The sequence below is a fragment of the Cyprinodon variegatus genome, unplaced genomic scaffold, assembly GCF_000732505.1.
Source record: "Cyprinodon variegatus isolate N-32 unplaced genomic scaffold, C_variegatus-1.0 Scaffold399, whole genome shotgun sequence".
NCBI lineage: Eukaryota > Metazoa > Chordata > Actinopteri > Cyprinodontiformes > Cyprinodontidae > Cyprinodon > Cyprinodon variegatus.
Window position 1 is genome coordinate 22,123 of NW_015150852.1, and position 8,043 is coordinate 30,165.

General features: G+C 39.8%; 1 protein-coding gene across 2 annotated transcripts in view; it reads left to right on the plus strand.

The window, feature by feature from the left end:
- LOC107092902 (kalirin-like) overlaps positions 1–8,043 on the plus strand; it is an 84,715-nt gene that overhangs the window by 17,652 nt on the left and 59,020 nt on the right. The gene's annotated exons all lie outside the window — the stretch shown is intronic.

Here is an 8,043-nt window from a genome sequence, read left to right on the forward strand (position 1 = left end):
GCTGCAGGGTCATGAGCAGGCATGGTCGCTGAGGTTTGATCCAGCAGAACAAATGACTGAAGAAGCAGATGGTCGGATGACTGACTGAAAGACGTCGGACCACACAGCGCTTTGCAGTTTCAATCCGTTCTTAAATGCTTTGAGACATTGGGATTGAGCTAAACTGAATGCTAACTCTTTGGTGCTGCAGGACGTTTTCTCTTTAAGTGGACTTTTAGCAAAAGGGGGATTTAAAAATCATCAGATGATGCCAATTTTTGAGAGCCTGATGATCTTTGCTAGCACTGCAGGGAAGTGAAAGTCAACCTCAAACTGATATCTAGCTTTCTCCATGGCAACCCCTGTAAACATGTCAAACTTGCCTGGTTGAAGATTTGTTTTTGTCGCAGCGGCACAAATGAGTGTCTATACCCTGCAGATGGCGCTGTTGAGCCGTTTGAGCCCCCATCAGGTCCTGTTCTATTTAACAGTGGCAGGAAGGCATCATGATACCCTGCAGCAGTTTGTTTTCAGTCATTGCTCATCTTATCAGGACTTTTTCAGACTTTGAACCCAGCTGTTGGAAACGTCCCACCTTCCAAACAAAAAGTCTTTCTGTTATTGAACAGGCATGGATTTAAAGCCTGTCGGAGCTCTGTGACTGTACAGGAGATTCCTCCTGGCTGGAGCCTCTGACACCACACACACACACACTCGTTCTGCTATATATAGTGAGGACCATGTATTGACTCCCATTGACTTTTATTGATTTTCAGTCAGTCTCAAACCTTTCTATGCCATAACCCTAAAACTGACCCTAAACCTAACCATTACTAATGCATACCTCACCCTAATTGACACCGTAGCCCTAAAACCTAACCATTGGCAAAATACCTTGTGAGGAACAGCAAAATGTCCTCAATTTGCAACATTTGGTCCTCAGTCTGATGTGAAATTGTAAAAATGGTCTTCACTCTGAGGGCCAGACAGTTACAGACACACACAAACAGAGAGAGATCTGCTCATTTGCCTGCCACGGCTGTAGTTTACATTGCTGTACTGTAGATGCAAATGGAATAACTGGAGCCTCTTCAGTCTGAAATGCACCCAGCTCCTCTGCTGTAGGTTTGGTTGGATGATATTTGACCTGCTGTGTTTCTAGCCAATGCATTCCTAGCTACACTGTAACGTTACTGCAGTAACCAACCCAGAAAGCAAAGAAAAAGTCTTTCACGCTCAGGCTAGTTGGTGCCTGACTAATAACATCCACCGTTAGTCAGGGTCAGACTGAAGATGCTTCTCTTCCCAGCTGCTGCAGTAATATAAGATACTGAAAAAAACTTAAATCACACGTGACGCTGTAAGTGCAGAAGTTTGCAGAGTTTTTTAAGCCTCTCTGCCTCTTTCTGTGTGTGTGTGTGTGTGTGTGTGTGTGTGTCTGTGGTTGGGCAGCAGGTGTCTTGTGACTGCTTCATAAAGTAGGTCTCCTTGTCCTTTCCAAGACACTCTGAAACTCTAAAGTGAAGGGAAAGGAAGAATAGAGCAGATTAAACGACCCGTATTTAATCATAATTATTCACTTCCTCAGACGGAAAGGCTTTCATTTCTTTCAGGCGCTTCTTCAGTTACAGAAAACCTGTAGAAGAGAAACTGCAATAATTCTCCTTTGAATTTCTTTATACCTTTATCCTCGTTTCTAATGCTGGCTTTAATCGAAGCAGCTGCGGTTGGTAACTGTTGATTTGTTGCTTATCTGGGTTTCTGCCTCTCTAACCTTAGTCATGAAGCTGCGGTATGAAAAGCTGCAGTCAAAGTGTTTCCATCTAAAAGTTGCCAGCTCCTGCAGGGCGTCACTAGAAGGAAAGGTGAATAAAATGGGACACTGCGGTGAAACGGTGCTGCTGAATCACTTTATCTAGGCTACGTCCTCATGTGTTTCTGCTGCTGCAGAGCTCGTCTGGATCTGCTCACCCAGCTGGGAGGACCGTGCAGAGAGATGCTAAACGGCAGCTAACCTGAATACAGTTATCATTAATCACCTGTAGCCCCATGGATGATGGCATCAGTACTAAAACCACTGCAACCCATGAAGTCAGAGCTGGATTGTTTGACAATTTATAGGAGAAGGAAAAGTTGGTAAATTTAGAAAAAACTGGATCAATTTATTAATAATAATTATTAATTAGTTTCTATCATGGCAGATCAGAGCTCAGCCTTGTTCCACCATTGATACTTCCTCATCTGCATTTTTTTTTTCCTTTTAAAAGTTTCATTTTCTGTCTGACGCAAACCTCTTGGAAGACTGGAAATAATCCTAAATAACCCTGCGGGGGTTAAGAGTCATTGTGGGCTCTTAACTTTGGACAGGTTTGATTTTACTAAAATGAAATTAAAACGAATTACATGAACTTCAATTTTGCATTGGACCAGATTCTATTTACCTTTGCAAAGTTGTTTTTTTGTTGTTTTTTTTCAGTAAAGATTTTATTTAATTTTTTTGTAAATCTACAGAAAACCTTTTAGGACATAATGGTGATAATTAGCACATAATGCAGCTCTGTTGATGATTCTGATTCAATTTAGTTTATTTTCAAATTTATTTCTACAGCATCAATTCACAACACTTATCATCTCAAGGCACTTTACAGAGTCAATTCAACCAGATCATACAGTCGGATCGATTCAGCGTTTTATACTAAGGAAAACCAGTTGATTGCAACGATCCATTGACTCTTTAGCAATCCCTCATACTAAGCATGCTTGTAGTGACATTGAAGAGGGAAAAACTCCCTTTGAACAGGAAGAAACCTCAGACAGAACCAGGCTCGGTGTGAGCGGCCATCTGCTGAGGCCGTTTGGGGTTCAAGAAGACAGAAGCAGACATAGAAAAAGAAGCATAGATACAAAAGGCAACTGTCAACCAGCTCCACAGGCGGCGCCGTCCAGGAAACATACAGCCAGGCAGACGAGCTCCAAGCCAGCTCCCATGTCAGAGGATGAAGAGAGCACATCCAGTTAGCATCCAGCATCCAGTTAGTCAGAGTCAGAGAAACAGGACTACACTGGAAAAAAGGCCAAACTCAAACATCTATAAACAAAGGTGTGGAAGGCAGAAGTACAGCTGACCTCTCTCTCCAGAATGGTTTTGCAGACCCTCATTAACCGTTCTTCTCTTCTTCTGAAAGGTTGGACTTCCCCCTAAGGGTTGGAGATCTATCTGAAGAAGACAAATTAAGGCTTTGCCGTAAGGCAGGCGTTGCTCAAACATTTGAGCCAAACTAAAATAAAAGTGGGAAACATGACAAAAAGCCTTTGAGATGTCTACTAAATAAGATGGAACTGCTTCATGGAGATTAGACTCTTCTGGATTCTAAGAGGAAGCAAATAATAAAACCCAAAGTCGGAGGAATGAGATGTTTCTTTCTTAGTACAGTTTTCTCTTTAGATCAGATTTTGACTATTATTGCCTTTTATCCTACAGTACATACCATCACTGGAGGTATGATTTTCCAGTCACTGTGGACACAGATTGCTGCCAATCATTCTGAGTCACTTCCTTTGTCAAACGGCAGAATTCCGGCTTTGTCATCTTTCTAGGAGTGGGCAACTCCAGTTCCTGAGGGCCGGTATCCTGCAACTTTTAGATGTGCCTTTGGTTTGACACACCTAAATCAAATATTAAGAAGATTGAAAGGACTCTGGAGGAACTGACTGCATGGCAAGGAGTTAATTCAGCTATTTGATTAAGATGTGTGGGGCCAAGGATGGATCTACATGTTGCAGGATACTGGCCTTCAGGAACTGGAATTGCCCACCCCTTTTCTAGAGGCTGAGGAACATCCCCAAATGTAACTTTACAAATGTTCCAACTTTTAATGATGGGTCTTTCTGTGGCCTGCTTGGCATACAGCAGATACTTAATCCGATTAGACACTAATTAATCATTTCCAACAAACGCACAGAGGTGAAGTCCCATAAAGTAATATGTCCCAGACTTTGAACTTCCACCATTAGGGATTGGCATAATGAGGCGTCCGTAGTTTTAGGTTAGATCTCACACAGTTAAATGTAGTTTACACTAGTAGCCATTCAAAATTTCCTCACTTTCCTTGATGGGCCCTTGGCTCGTCCCCTATATTTCCTTTTTAAACATCATTATTTGTACTAAAATATTCTGTCATGATTTGTGGATATTGTCGATCTAAAGAGAAGCATCATCTCCTGGTCAGACCCTGTTATTCAGTAAAAGGTTGGAGTCAGAGTAAAAAAATATGCAAGAAGGGGTCACTCCAATGGCTGGGATTAGGAGGGGATTTCGCTGGGAGTTGGACAGTAGTGGGCTGCCATTTGGTTACCATTCGGCAGTTTGACTGGGAAGGGCCATTTTGAATGGCTGCTACTTAGTTCTCTCCTTTTTTAGTCTTCAAACCATCCTATTTGTAGGTTTGTAATTGTAACACCCCACCAGGACATCCTTATATATCACACAACGAAAGGTTTTGGTAAATAAAATGGTTGTGGCTCGTCTCTGTGGCTCCTATCTTTCCACAGAGACAAGATAGGTAACGGCCTGGGACCTGGCCGGCCAGGTAACGGCCTGGGACCTGGCCGGCCAGGTAAACCAGTGGGAACCTGGCAGCATGGCCGCAATTAATCTTTGAATTGAATTCACCCATAAAGTCAGCAGATTTATAGAAATCTTTACTTTGGTGTCCTAATGCAGAAGGTAAGAAACATAACTGCGTTCATGAGGACGTGCTGAAGTTTTAGTGTCATTTTGGTGCATGTTTTCACAAGTCGCATGTTTTGTTTTAGTGAGTCACTATTGAGTAATATAGTCCAGGTCTGTAAGTTTCCATTTCTTTATAGTTTTTTTTTTTTTTATCTGTTTCTGCTCTTATCTTTTGATCCCAGCAAGCTTCAAATGAGCCATCATTTCTTGTTTTTAGAGACTGAGTAAAGGTTTGAGAAATCCCAAACAATCTCTGCAATACTTTCACAGAGTTTAACATCTGGAGATAGAACTGACTTGTTGAAGACTTTGACACCCCTACATAGTTTAGTGCACATTTGAAACCCCAAATCTAACTAGGATCACTAATGGCTGGTTTATATTTTTCTTTTCATATTGCGAACAAAATGTTCAAATCAGTTGGTCTCCATTTTATTCCTTCCTGTAATCAAACTTTTGCTAGATAAAAAATTTAAAGAGTCTGTTGGATCTTCCAGTAATTATCAGCCAAAGTTTAAATGTTGAGATTTACCTGTTCTTCTCTTGCAAAAATGAAAACCATGAATGTCAGTCTTAACATACCATTTGTGAAGGGCTATAATGGCTTCCATGTATAATACCAGAACAGGGTGGCATGCTGATTCAATTCAGTTTATTTCTCAAGCACCAATTCACAACACAAGTCATCTCAAACCTTTACAGAGATGATACACTCACATTGGTTAAAGTTTCTGTCAAGGAAAACCAGTTGATTGCATCGAGTCATTGACTTCCATGACGTGCGCCTCCTTGATAAGCTAACAGTATAGCTTGCATTTTGTCGTTGAATCTTCAGCAATCCCTCACACTGAGCACACGTGTAGCGACTGTGGAGAGGAAAAACTCCTTTTTAACAGGAAGAAACCTCCAGCAGAACCAGGCTCAGTGTGAGCGACCATCTGCTGAGGCCGACTGGGGTTCAAGGAGACAGAAGCAGACATAAAAAAAAAAAAAAAAAAAAAAAAAAAGCAGAAATACAAAAAGTGACTGTTAACTAGCTCCATTGACAGCTCCGTCCAGGAAAGACACAGCCATGTAGACGAGCTCTGAGCCAATTCTCTTGCCAGAGGATGAAAGAGAGCACATACAGTTAGTTTGAAGGTGTTGACGGCAGCAGCACCGCTGGTATTTCAATCTAGAATGGTGGCTACTATGATGAGAAAAAGCTGAAAACATGGTTATTAAGTGGAAATTAAATACTGTAGAATGGAAGAATATCAATTGAATGAGGAAAAGTGGTCTCTGTCATCCAGCAGCCTAAACATATAGCAGCATTAACATAGAAAATCATTTTCATCAGAACTCTGGCTGCAGCATTTTGGATCAGCTGAAGGCTTTTAACTACAGTTTGTGGACTTCCTGATAGTAAANACTACAGTTTGTGGACTTCCTGATAGTAAAGAATTACAATAGTCCAGCCTTGAAGTAACAAATGCATGGACTAGTTTCTCAGCATCACTCCTGGACAGGATATCTCGAATTTTTGCAATATTGCACGGATTAAAAAGGGAGAAAATAGAAGCCTCTTTGATATATGATTTAGGTGCAAGTGTCTGATCAAAAATAACACCAAGATTTTTACTATATTATCTGAAATCTGTTTAATCCCATCCAAATTGACTGACCAATCAGCTTCTTTTGCAAAGACTCTGGTCCAAACACAATAGCTTCTGTTTTGTCTGGATTGAGGAGCAGAAAGTTAAGTCATCCAGGTTTTGTAGTCTTGTCTTGTAGCCTGTAGTCTATGTAAAGAGATGGCTTCATCTGGATTTATAGACAGAAATAGCTGATTATTATCAGCATAACAGTGGAAATGAATCCCATGCTGTTTAGTAATTCTACCGCTTGGGAGCATATATATAGTATAGAGAATTGGTCCTAGTACTCATCCCTGTGGTACTCCACAGGTAACCCTGGAGCATGAGGAAGATTTATCATTAAAGTATTGTTCAGTGATACATACGAGATAAAAAGTGGAACAGATTCTTTAAAATGTATTGCTGTGTTCTCTGGTTAACCTTTTAGGGAAGGAGAATTTTATTAGTCATTCTGAAAGTTATTAAAAAGTGATCAAATATAATTGGGTTGTTAGGAAATACAGTTATTTCAATTCCCTATGTCGGCACAAGCTCCAAAATGTGAAAATGAAAGTGTTGGACTATTCAAATTTAAAACAAAACGAATCAAGTCAAAGACAGCATCAAAGGCTGCACTTAAGCTATTGCTGAATGTTAGAATCCCCCAATATGATGACTTCCTCAGAGTTCAACACTAATTTAGATAGGATCTCTTGAAACTCATCTAAAAATTGTGAGTAAGGAATTCTTCAGTAATGGTGGATTGTACAAATTTACAAGTTACAAGCAGAACTGTTTTTTTTTTTTTTACAGTTTGAATGGGGGAACTAAGGGTTAGATTTTCAAAACAATTATAACTATTAACTGGCAATCAATAAATCAGACTGAAAGATGTTGCTACTCTTCCTCCTCACCAACAATTTCTGGGTATGTGAAAATGTAAATAACTAGATGGAGTTTCTTCATTTTATCATCACATAATAATCTTGCTGCAGCCAGGTTTCTCTAAGACATCATAAATGAATTTGATTATCATAGATCAGGTGATTATTAACAGACAATTTGACGAAAGATCTTCAATCATTTAATCAACTTTTTTTCAAGATTGGAGTCATTTTAATCAGGTTATGATGGAGAATGTGTAGCGCCATGTGAGTCGGGGCTTGAAATGGTTTTCTTTTTATATTCATGTTTTGGCAGGTTGACCTCTAGCAGACACCAGTGGTTCCCTTTCAATAAAAAGAATCGTAGATCAAAGACAGAACCAAGATGGCCGCTCTTCTGGCTTTGGCGGCTGATGATGTCATGGAGAAGATGGCTACAAAAATCAGAACTATAAACAAAGATATCACATGGATAATAGGAGAAATTATTTTGCCAATAATGCGTGTAGGAACAGTTTAAAGAAAGCTTTAATGATTTTAGAAGGCCTCTAGAAACTTCTTATTTGGAAGCAAAAACATTAGTAAAATAAGTTTGGACTAACCGGTGTAATACTGCTTTAATAGACCTGTTAGTGTAAATTAATTTCTGATTTTAATATATTCAAAATAATTTTACATACATTTATATTTTCATAAAGGGTCTGATTTCCATCTGGGGATCTAAATCTCATCCCCACATTCATCCTTAACAGCTCAGAGTTTTCTGTTGTAATTTAAAGATATTCTGTGCAAACTCTGGACTGGGCCAAATGTTTTGAATCCAACTCTGACT